Source organism: Ceratotherium simum, chromosome 1 (genome assembly GCF_057802395.1).
Source record: "Ceratotherium simum simum isolate JZ-2026a chromosome 1, ASM5780239v1, whole genome shotgun sequence".
Lineage (NCBI taxonomy): Eukaryota > Metazoa > Chordata > Mammalia > Perissodactyla > Rhinocerotidae > Ceratotherium > Ceratotherium simum.
Window position 1 is genome coordinate 42,187,202 of NC_141900.1, and position 12,856 is coordinate 42,200,057.

A 12,856-nucleotide genomic window follows, 5' to 3' on the forward strand; every position below is an offset into this window, starting at 1 on the left:
ATATAGAATGACTAAGTCAGCAGGCCTCTGGTTTCCCTGTGGGTAACATATTGCCATGGCAGATGTTTCACTAGTGTAGAGGAGGAAGAAATACTCCTCTACTCTCTAGGTCCTTCTGGCTGGTCTGAGAATTAAATTGACATGAGTAGAATAACAGGAGAAAATCAAAGTTTAATAACATGTATATGTGGGAGATCAAAATTGGCCACCTCAAAATATGTCTTTTTACCTTGATTATTTTCTCTGAAAGACATTTGACTTTCCCCTCCCAAACTGCCTAAAGAATTTAACATAGAAGACCTGTTCCAGGAAGGAGCCACTACCATATGATAGCTGTAATATAATGTAAAATAGATGCTATAAGAAAGGCACCAACAAGCCCATCTTATCAAAAATTCTGTCTCTCCAGCCACATTCTCTATGGGTGGCCCTGTAAAGAGTTGTTTGGCAAACATTTGCATTTCCATCTCCATGTGAATTGTCTTCTTCCCCTCTGAAAACCCAAACCACTACCCCAACACCCTCCTTATCTTGAGCTGAAAAATATTTAAGTGAGCAACTTAGTCAGAATGGCGAGTTGCTCAGTTTCTATTCTCTGAGTTTCTCCCATGTATACATGTTATAAAACTTTGTTTGATTTTCTCCTGCTATTTAGTCTCCTGTCAAGGAGGATATTAGGGATAGTGGTTTGGGAGTTCAAGGGGAAGGAAGGCAATTCAATGGAAATGGAAGAGCAAATGTTTGGCAAACAAATGTTTGCTGGGCAATCGATAGGCAATGGGACCCAAGAGAGAACTTTGATAAAAATGGGCCTTGCTAGGTTCCTCCCTGTCTACCACACCTAGTTCATTTTATACTATAGTTATCTTTTTGTATTATTTCCTTCCTGGAATCGGCCTTTTATCTCAAGTTCTTTTAGGCAGTTCGGGGGAAGGTCAAAGTTTCTTTCTGAGTCTTTTGTTCTTAAAATAATCAAGCCAAAGGGATACATTTTGGGGCGGCAAATTCTGGTCCCCCACCCTAGCTCTCAGTGGGTTGATTTCCTTTCCTTTACAGTGCATTCAATGCTATGCACTTTAAAACAACAAATGCTCATTGAGTACCTACCATGTTCAAGGCAATCTGGTAGGCCTTAGAAGAGAAAGACAAATAAGTTTCAACAGTTTCTCTCAAGAAGACAATAAAGGGGCCGGCCCGGTGGTATAGCGGTTAAGTGTGCACGCTCCGCTGCAGCAGCCAGGGGTTCGGATCCCGGGTGCCCACTGACGCACCACTTGTCAAGCCATGCTGCAGCAGTGTCCCATAGAAAGTGGAGGAATATGGGCACGGATGTTAGCCCAGGGCCAGTCTTCCTCAGCAAAAAGAGGAGGATTGGCAGATGTTAGCACAGGGCTAATCTTCCTCACAAAAAAATAAAAAAGAAGAAGAAGACAATGAAGAGGAACAATATGTGTGCATATATTATGATAATCTATGATAGAATAAATGAGTGAGCACATCCAGCCCAGGTGGAAAAGATTTGTCTTGCATTTGAGATGACACTGGAAGGTAGGCAAGATTCAAAAGACTGAGACAGGGGAAGGAATTTCCAAGAAAGGAGAACAGTGCCTATCAAGATATGAGACAACAAATCTTGTAGTGTTTTCAGGGAAGAATGAGTAATGTGGTTGACCAGAATTTAAGAGATTAGGTTCTGGTAGGGCTAGTCTGTGCTCTTCAATACGGTAGCCACTAGCCACATATGGCTACTGAGCACTTGAAATGTGGCTAGTCCAAATAGAAATTTGCTATAAATGTAAAATACACACCAGATATTGAACACTTAATTTTTTAAAATTTCATTGATATTTTTATATTGCTTATATGTTGAAATCATATTTTGGATTGTGGGGGAGGAAAGAATTTTTCTTTTTCCTCTACCCACTTCAGGTTCGTTAGCTGGGGCCCTGCAAATTAGACTGACAGAAGACAGATTAACAAGAGGAAAACAAACAGAATTTTATTAACACATGCCTTGCACACGCACACAGGAGTACTCAGTGATGGGTAACTCAAAGGAGTGGTTAGAATTTGGGTTTATGTAGCATCTTAACAAAGAACAATGAGTTTATAGACAAGTGAACAAGTGACAAGACAAAGGAAAGGGACTTTGAGCTTCTAGGGTGGCAAATTGTGGGAAGGTAAATACATGGGGAAACTAATGGAAGATAAGGGTTGTTTTATCAAGGTTTGTCTGTGTAGATTCTTCTGGTCCTGTCTCTGGGCTGATAAGAGTCTAGAGTTGTCTCCAGTGATTAAGAATCGCCCTGCCTTTCCTGGGAAATGAGGGAGGGCAGAGTTTTTCTTGTGTCTGCTTTATCTCAATCGCCTTCAGCCAAAATAATCCTTGTGCCAGAGTGGCGTACTCTGAACCCCTTCAGGATATATTGAATTAAATAAAATATATTATTAAAATTAACTCCATCTAGATTCCTCAAAAAATTAAAAACAGAAATACCATATGACCCAGTTATCCCACTACTGGGTATTTATCCAAAGAACTTGATATCAACTATCCAAAGAAGCTTATACACCCCTATGTTCATTGCAACATTATTCACTATAGCCAAGATGTGGAAGCAACTCAAGTGTCCATCAACAGATGATTGGATAAAGAAGATGTGGTATACATATACAATGGAATACTAATCAGCCATAAAAAAGACAAAATTGTCCCATTTGCAACAAATGGATGGACCTGGAGGGTATTATGTTAAGCAAAATAAGCCAGACAGAGAAAGACAAACACCACATGATTTCACTCATATGTGGAAGATAACTAACACATGGACAGAGAGAACAGTTTGGTGATTACCAGAGGGGAAGGGGGTTGGGGGGTAGGCACAAGGGGTGAAGGGGCGCATTTATGTGGTGACTGACAAATAATAATGTACAACTGAAATTTCACAATGTTATAAACTATTATGACCTCAACAAAAAAAATTTAAAACTCCATCTATTTCCTTTTACTTTTTTAATGTGACTACTAGAAAATTTTAAGTCACACATGTGGCTAATATTTTTCTATAGGATAGTGCTGGGCCAAATTATGGAACACCTTGAATATCAGACAAAGTATTTGAAAGGTGCTTCTCCCTCAGCATTAGATTTTGGCAATGTGAGGTGGATATGACACCATCAACGAGGTAGGGCACAAGCTGCTATTGTGACGATGACACGTAGCAAATAGGACTAAGAGTTGGCAAAGGGCTGGAAAATAGCCGCTTGTTTGCTCTGTTGCAGTAGGTGGTTTGGGGTTTTATTCGCAATAGGATAGATGACAAAGGTGCTGATGATGGTGCTGCTGTAGCAAGTAAAAGGAAAGGCAATAACTCTCAAGAAAAACTAGAGGTAATACAGTACTGGATTTGCTCTGTTTTGACTGTATAGAAAATACTTTATCATTGAAATCTCTGTAGGAAAAACATCTGTTACTACTAGTCTAAATCTCTCTAGCCTGTAACTTCCATTTTCCCCTGGAAATGATAGTTTTTAATGGAATTGTTAAAAACTGAAGGTTGCTTAGGGACCCAATTACTGAGTTTTTTATACCATCTGAAATTTACTTTAAGTACTTCATCATAGATACTGTGATAGGTAGGTCTCTGTTTAAATTAGTTTTAATCTATACCCAAGGAGATGTTTGTTAATAGCTGGAGTAATCGTAAATCCACACTTGAAAAGTGGGTAGTACATGAAAGATGCTAGACTGTGGATGACATTTCTGCAAGAGCTTCAAAAATTGCTATCTGAATCTGCCCTTAATTTAATGGGATAATTTAAGGGGGTTTAATGGGATAGTATAATGCTGAAATGAAGGATGTGCCACCTGAGGAGCCTGGCAGCCTAACGTCTTGGGAAAAACTCTAGATTTAGAATCGTGTCCTGTGTTTCTTCTCGTGATGGAGGAGTCTCTTGTCTAGCCCAATTAGAAAGTTAGCTGATCTTCAGTCAGCACGTTTTCTCGTTTTGCCTGGGAATTAGCCTTTCAGGCAGAGTCCCTGTTGGGGTTCCCAGGTTGTCAGGGAGCTAGAATTTCACCGAGCTTGCAGAGCAGCAAGTATGAGTGTTTGGGATTCAGTTTGTAATAGATATTTGCACACTGTCTTGGTCTGAGATTTGTCTTCACAGGAGGTTATGGGAAGCCCTGTAGCTCAGTGACCATACATCCTGGTTGGCCGGGGAGAGTCCCAGTTTACACTTACTGTCCAGCCATGATTATTAATAACACTATCTTTCACTCTTAAAAGTGTCTGAGTTTGAATGCTAAATTATATGGTTACTCTGTTTGGGGTGTTTTTAAAATATGTCCACAGATTCTTTGCTTTTCCTCCCTTCAAGAGGTAGAAACTAATTCTCCACCCCTTGACAGTGGGCTGGGTTAGTGGCTGGCTTCTAAAGACTAGAACAAGGCAGAAGTGATGGTGCGTGACTTCGGCATAGGTCATAAAGGCACTTACTCCTTGCCCTCCTTTGGATCACTCACTCTGAGGGGAGCTAGCTACCATGGTTGAACATTTTGTCAACAAAGATTCTGAGATTCAGGTAAGGCAGCTTGCCTAAATTCCCATAGCCAGGTTGTAGTGGGGCCAGCTCTCAACGTGTGTCTGACTCCAAACCCACACTCTTAAAAGAATAAACGTACACTCTACTGCCTTGCAAAAAAGAATCCAAAAAAATAATATAACAGAAATTTTGTCAAAAGATCATAAGCAAATGCAGAGACTTTGTCTGAAAGAGATAGCAAACCTAAGATTTTATATGCTATTTTTAAACCGTATTATTTTTCAGAATATATAATATATTCACATGGTTCAAAAGACATGAAATGTATTTCAGTGAAATATCTCTCACTTACTTCTGCTCCCAGCCACCTAGTGCCCCTTCCTGATGACAACCAACATTACTAGTTTCTTGCATATCTTTCCAGAAGTATCGTATGCTTGTGCAAAACCATTTATACATATACTCTCACCACCACTATTTTTTTTTTACACAAATGATAGCATAGAATAGACACTGTTTGGCACCTTAGTTTTTTACCTCACAATGAATTGTGGATATCATTAAGTATCAGTACATAAAAAGTATTGTTTTTATAGCTCCATTGTATTCCAGTGAATTGTGTAACATAATTTATTTAATGAATACCCCTTTGAAAATCATTTTAGTCATTTTCAACCCTTTCTTATTAAAAAAAAAAGACTATGATGAATAACCATGTCCACATGTCATTTCTACATGCGGGTTCTTAGCACCCTAGGCCACCCGACTGCCCTGACTTACTGAAGAGTCGATCCAAGAGCATTATGGACTCAACTATTCACTAGCTCAAAGTTAAAACTATGATGGGTACTGAAACTATTGATTTCCTTTTCTATTTTTCTGAGAGTTGGATGAGGGCAAACAGCAGAACTTTTTTTTATTCTCAAATAAATTCATAGGTATTTATCGTCTAACCCACTTTATCAGATGAAATGACTTAAACTTGATAGGCTTATCAGTTTGGTATTCAACACAGTTTCATTTGTCTGTGCACCAAGGATACAGTGGATGCTTTTTATATAAATACCTTTAAGTCTTTTCCTCAAACATCCTCCTTCCTCTCCATCCTCTACCTGCTCCCTTCCTCCTCCTCCTTTAGATGTCCGATCGTCCAGGCCTGAAAGCTGGGATTCATCCCTGCTTCCTCCTTCTTTCTCACCCCTATATTGTAGTGCAATAGTCAGAAGAGCCACAAGTGACCCCACATGTTCACTCTTGGTTGCCAGGACAATGGGCCAGCTGGAATGGGAGACTCCTTCCCAGTAGAAGAGGTTGCACTCACACCGGCTGTTCAAGGGGCTAGTTCCCTCCTCCTACTCCTCCCTCCTACCTCATGCAACTCCCCATGGGCCCCAGGTTTCCACACCCTGGACAATGGGCATTCGCAGGGAAGTTCTGTAAACAGCAGCCTCCCATAGTGTATCTTCCCCTCCCCCCACAACAGGCTGCTTTCTCACATCTGCCCTATAAAAGGGAAGGGTACGTATGGAATTCAGGAGCCGCTACCCCAAAATATGGCACCTTGGCATATTGAATATTTTAAGCTGAAGGAGTTTGAGAAAATGGCAGAAGCAGGAAGGTCACTCTGACCCCTTCCCCTCCAGCCCCTTCTCCCCTGAAACCCGTCATGAAACACTCCTATGAAAGGTGCCCTTCCTATACCTGGAGGAAAAGAGTATCCTTAAGTCTGAAGACCAAGGGACATTCAGAAGAATCCTAAAAAACAGGTCTTGTTAAATTTCCCCCAGTTTACTACAATTACCTCCTATTCCTCAATTTATCACATTTCTACACAACTACTCGCTCTTCATCAAACCGAGCATAAAAATACTCAGGTCTAACTGATTCTAGGGTCTTCATTTTCTTATGATGTCTCCATGTCACATAAAACTTAACATTAAGTAAATTTGTGTGCTTTTCTCCCATTAATCTTTGTCAGTTTAATTTTCAGATCCAGCCACGGACCCTAAGAGGGTTGAGGAAAACTTTTTCCTCTCCTACAGTATTAAGGGGGCAGTGTCCTCCATTGCAATGTAGATCCACACTGCATATCCAGCAGAGTGCCCTGCCCAGGACTCCTCTCTGTGGGATGATGGGAGAACGGAAGCCTCCTGCTCTCTCTTACCTTGATGACCCAGCTCAGTAACTCTTCTTTTCTCCCAGTAAAGCCTCTCCCTTAACCCATGCTCTGTAGCATTGTGGAATTTGTCCTGAACCCTGACACGAGGTAACTAGTGACCACAAAGAGACCCATCTTGAATGACAGGTGACCAGTCAGTCTCCAAATCCTCCTAATCCTATAGTAGCTGGTTTATTGAATGAGCTGGGCTTGGTAAGTGTAAGCAGAGTGCAATGTTTTTCCTTCTCACCGCTCCCCCTCATACTTGCCCTGTGGTTCTTTTCTAGGCCAGCTTTGGATGAAATCTTGACAAGTTCTGTCACCTTTTCTGGTCACTGTCGCATAATAAAAAGTCCAGTCCAGCTGACCCAGCTGCGGGGCTGGAGGGACACAATGGAAGTCACTGTCACCTGAGTCAAAGCCACAGCCTCCAACCACCCTCCCACCTACTCTTCCACCCCCTGCAGTGGGAAAAGACTTTCAAACAGCTTCACACCTTCCAATAAAGAGTAGGAGATGAGCAACTGACCAAAGAGCAGCATGCTACCAAAATCCTGGGGATAATAGAAAGATACAAGGGTGAGAAGCACCTCCCTGTACTGGATAAAACCAAGCTCCACAGACCACATCATGTCAACATGAGTAATTAAACAGAATAATCCGAAGAGTATGGTTGAAAGTTCATCACGTCTTCTTCCTTCTGGTGAAGGGATGCTCATGGTGAGTGTTGCCATGCTGATTTCTGAAATGTATGAAAGTGAGAAGGAAGAAGATGGACTCCTATATGTGGTATATACCTCTCAGGAGACATTCAGAATGAAAACGCCCATGTAAGGCTAGCAAAATGCATCTATTCTAGAATGTTTCAAACTCTTACCAAGGATAACAGGGATGTTACCATATGTGACTGATCAGTTCACCTAATCACAGGTCCTCTAAGTGGTAGTGTTCCCACCTAAGAGTTTTCAGAAGTTGCTTTGGTATTTCAAGCAGAAAAACTGAATGCCAAATGAGCACATTCAGCTTTAGAAAAACTTATGTTATCTAACCTAGGCTCTCTTGTTTTCAAATTTTAGAAGTTTAAGAATAAAATACTTTGCATTTTAAGTTGTCAGTAAAATAGACCTTGGAGTTACTTTAATGTTCTTTTTTCCCCAATAAGAACTTGCAATTCAAGCAGTAACTTAAAGGTATCAGAGGGACATTGTCTTTAGGTTCACTGAACCTGCTGACTTTTTTATAGAAAGGTTTTTATTCATCTAGAGAAATCTCCATAAGAGGATCTTTAAACATAAGTTGCCACTTGTAACCCACAAAACTTATTTGCCATAGTAGTTGGCACCAAGCAAGATACATAGGGCTGTATAAAAAAATTCCTGACTCTGAATGGCTGTTCAAGATTTCCTGATTCCTTACAGGATGTGTACCAAAAGTTAACTTTCTTGCAGTGTTAGCAAGTTCTTATTTGGTTTGTTCTCTGGACGATTACACACAGAAAAAAATGCCGCTTAATAGGAACCTTGAAAAATTTATAATTTTGGTCTAGCTTCTAAAAAGTCCCCAGAGAAAAAAGGAGTAGCATTTCTCCCATTTTGAGATTTTCTCTAAGAACTCAGAGTAGTGCCTGATTTTTAAATAAACAAACAGTTGTATTAGGTTCATTAGTGGTAGAAACTAGATCACAAAAACTAAAAGCATTACAATTCAGATGCACTCCCTTCTACTTTGTTGTTTAAAGCTGTACATAATTCATGTTATGTTAAGTGAGTGACTAAAATATGTTATTAAAATTTTCTCACTTTTTTAAGAGTACTTCAACTATCACCGTTAGATGAAACAACTGTCTAAATTCCCCCAATTTAAGTGCGTGTCAGTTGTGAAGTAAATGTTGCAAAATGAGACACATGCTCTTTACAAATGTTGACGTCAAGAGTTAAATGTCTTCTAGGTTCAACATGGAATAAATAACTTGATGCTTCCTGCTACTTGCATGGGGTTTACTCTCAACTATTTTCATGGGGGTATCACAGAAAATTCACAGTAATGTCACGTTAGACTGTAGATGTAGCAGGTCAAAACTCATCCTTGTGTATTTAGGTGTGTGTAGAATACCTGTATCTGTGAAAGTTATTTACTGTTGTGGGAGATCAGAATTGGCCACCCCAAAATGTGTCTCTGGCGTGAGGATTATTTTGGGCTGGTTACTTCTAAAAACTGTAGACATAGGAAAAGCTCTGAAAACCAAGTAAAAGTGGAAGTTATCCTCTGTAAGAGACATTTACATTTGTAAGGGAAATCTCCATTTGTAAAGATATCTCCCGCTCTGTACCATGAAGGGGGAGGGTGACCTTATCTCTAGAAACTCTTATCAGTGCGGAAGGTGAGGACTTAAATCTGCATAATAACCTTACTCTGGTTTACTGCTTTTCTGACTCTCCCCACCCCGAACATCCTCCTTTGTCTTTAGCTGAAGATGGTATTTAAGATAAGAGCCTCTGCCATTTGGGGCAGTTACTCAGTTTTCCTGGGTCTCTCCCATGTGTACATGTTATAAAGCTTTGTTTGATTTTCTCCTGTTATTCTGTCTCATGTCAATTTAATTCGTAGCCCAGCCAGATGGACCCAGTGGGTAAAGGAATTCTCTTTCTCCCCAACACTGTAATGGAGGGGAAAAGGCAATATCACTGTGTATGGGCATTCGACTGATCATAAAGGGATCCCCAACTTCCTGTCACTTACTCTTCCCATTTCATACATCTGTCCACAGAGCTAACATGAAATATGTATATTTTTTTATGTTATGTAAGTTCTTAACCAGCAACTCTTATTTAGATTGTATACATCATTATATTTTACATTCTTATACCTACTGCGTGATCAATAAGATTCCTATAAGAAATACTGTTTTTAAAAAATGCCATGCTGAGAAGAGTGACCTATATCCCACATAAGTGGGTGGCCACTTTATTTATAGGATCTTTAAAACAAGCACATTTTTAATAAACTAAGGTGAATAAAGACACAACTAAAAACTGTCCAAAAAAAAAAAAAAATACAGTCCAGGATAACAGTTAAACTCAAAAGTCCCTTCCAATTGACAACTTTTCCCCTTGCCTGGGTCAGGCCCACTTCAGGCTGAGAAATGTGGGGAGGATAATTTAGTTTTAGGATTCCTCTTTAGTGTTTGTTCTACCTCCTTCCCACCATTTGGATGCTGCTTTGGGCCACTCCTGGGATAGAGCACCAGAAGATTGGCAACTAGAGGGAATAGACACAAAATATTTAAGTTGAAAGGTGCAGCTGTAATCTTTATCTGTGTCCCCGGGACATGATGAAAGCCAGAGCTAATGCGGTCTAATTGGCACTCCTGTGAGTTCTTTAGAGACCCCCTATTGCTGATGAGTCTCTCACCTGACAGTTTTTGGAGGCAAGTGACACTTTTTCCAGGTGTCTGCTTGGGAGCTCCCACTCAGCTCCAGGTTCCCAGAGAGGTTCATTCAATTGTTGGAATCATTCCCCAGTCCACGGCCTCCCACCAGGTTGCCTCTTTGGGTGGGAGTTCCACTCAGAATGACCCCAACCATCTGCCTCCCTGAAGTTCCCAGCCCACAGGACACCCTGAGTCATTCTTGCCCTGCCAAACTATACAAGTACAGGTGGTTCCTCAGCAACCATCTCTCCTCCGGCTGCTGCTCCCAGGCAGGGCCACTCCCATCGCAGGCTCCTGGTTTTGGTTTCCCAGCAGGAAGCAAATGATGGTTCCAATGACTCTCAAACGTCAAGGCAACAAGTTCAAGCTCTCCAAAAGTGGTTTTCTCTAAGCTTCTCTCATTAGCTTAAAATGAGTTGGAAACAGCCTCCTCTGCAACCCTGTTTTGAGGAATACGGCAACACCTCTCTGCAAAGAAGTCCTCACAGGAAGCTCTTCAACCTCCCAAAGATTCTTCCCCTTCTCTTTTATAGTCTAGAGGTGGGTGCTGGGCTAATGCTGGCAAAATCACTTCACAGTCTCTTCACACGCTCCAGGTAGGCGACCCACTACCTTGGAATGAGGGAGTACTTGGCACTTACTGTTTTGTCTTCGAAACTTGGGGCCTCTGCTGAAGTTTCAAGACAAAAAGAGGAGGGGCCAGCCTGGTGGTGTAGTGGTTAAGTTCGTGTGCTCCCTTTTGGTGGCCTGGGGATCACAGCCTCGGATCCCAGGCGTGGACCTATGCACCGCTCATCAAGCCATGCTGTGGTAGTGTTCCACATACAAAATAGAGGGAGATGGGCACAAATGTTAGCTCAGGGCCAATCTTCCTCAGCAAAAAGAGGGAGATTGGCAACACATGTTACCTCGGGGCCAATCTTCCTCAGCAAAAAAAAAGACAAAAAGAGGAGTCAATTTTAACACCCTGTTGCACTTTATGTTCTTGATTCTTAGATGCCGTCTTTTGTAACACCATCTACGTTGTAAGAGTTTTTAAGTGACTTGGGGGAGAGAAGCAGCATTATGCTCTGTGTATGATTGACAAGGAGATGCACTGCCACCTCGGGATATCACAGTCTAAGAGGCAAGAGTCTGCTCTTAAATACAGAAAATACTTATTTCTTACCTCTCTCTACTTCTCTCCATCCTCACTGCCCCAACTTTGCTTTAGACCTTGTTGTCTCTTGCCTTGTTGGGGTTAATCGCTTTAATTAGTAATTTAAGTGACTGGATATTTATCCCTTCCTCTGCTCTCACCAAATAGTTTCTAATATATCACTGTTTTCATTTCCTGGGGCTGCTGAAACAAATGACCACAAACTTAGTGGCTTAAAACAACAAAAATTCATTGTCTCATGGTCCTGGAGGCCAGAAGTCCAAAATCAAGGTGTTGGCAGGTTTGGTTCCTTCTGGAGGCTCTAAGGAAGAAACCATCTCCCGTATCTCTCTCCTAGCTTCTGGGGACTCCAGCAATCTTTGGCATTTCTTGGCTTATAGACACATCACTTCAACCTCTGCCTCCATCTTCACATGGCTTCCTCCTCTATGTGTCTCTCTGTCTCAAATTTCCTTCTCTTTTCTCTTACAAGGGCACGAGTCATTTGATTTGGGCCCATCCTAAATTCAAAACAATCTCTTGAGATCCTTAATTACATCTGCAAAGACCCTATTTCCATATAAGGTCATATTCACAGAGACTAGGGGTTAGGACTTGGACATATCTTTTGGGGGGGATACCTTTCGGCCACTACCATCACAAAGGCTTCTCCCACACAGCTTCCTCCTCCTCTACTCAGCGCTCACCATCTGACCCTCAAACAGAAAGGCTGAGAACGCTTTCAAAAGATTCAGATACATGCTGACAAACTGAGTGTTTTTTTTCTTAGATAGACTAGGTAAATTAGAATGGGGATTGCTGAGCATGGAGTAGAGAAACCTCAGCCCTGGAGGGAGAATCATGAGGGAGCCGTGCAGAGGCAGACACAGGAGCGCCAACAGCCACCAGCAGGCAACTTTTCCCTGAGTAAGTAGTCTATGTGGGCTGATACTCATCCATACCCTGGAAACCCTTCCCAGCACACACACACACGGACACACCACACCACACACAAACACACCACACATATACACACCATACATACACATACATACACCACATACACACATCGCACACAAACCACACTACACACACCCACACACACCATGCACATATACCACACACACACACACCACATACACACATCACACACAAACCCACACACACCACACACATACACCACACATACACATCACACACACACCACACGTTCACACATACCAGAAAAATTCCTGTACAGTGACCCTGGATTAGAGGTAGGGCCCTGGGATACCTATGGTGTGGTGGTAAGAAGAAGAGATAGCTTGGTCCAATCGGCCAAGGTGAAATCCATACCCTGTGTGCCTTGACAACTGCCACAAAGCCATCTCCTCCCTCGTCTCCTGGCCTCCGATTCATTCCATACATTATCCTGCACTGATCTTCCTAAAAAATCAAATCTGACCTTAATGTTGCTCTGGTTTAAACCCTTCAGTGGCTTCCTAGTGCCTTCAGAATGGAATCCTCCCAAGCTCTAGCCACACAGACTATTGCAGTTCCCCTAAATAGACTTCTTTTGCCACCACACCCCTGCACACTGCTTCTT

General features: G+C 41.7%; 1 pseudogene; it reads left to right on the forward strand.

The window, feature by feature from the left end:
• The first annotated feature begins 4,545 nt into the window (after window positions 1-4,545).
• LOC101400797 (microtubule-associated protein 1 light chain 3 beta pseudogene) lies at window positions 4,546-7,537 on the forward strand (annotated as a pseudogene).
• The last annotated feature ends 5,319 nt before the right edge of the window (window positions 7,538-12,856 follow it).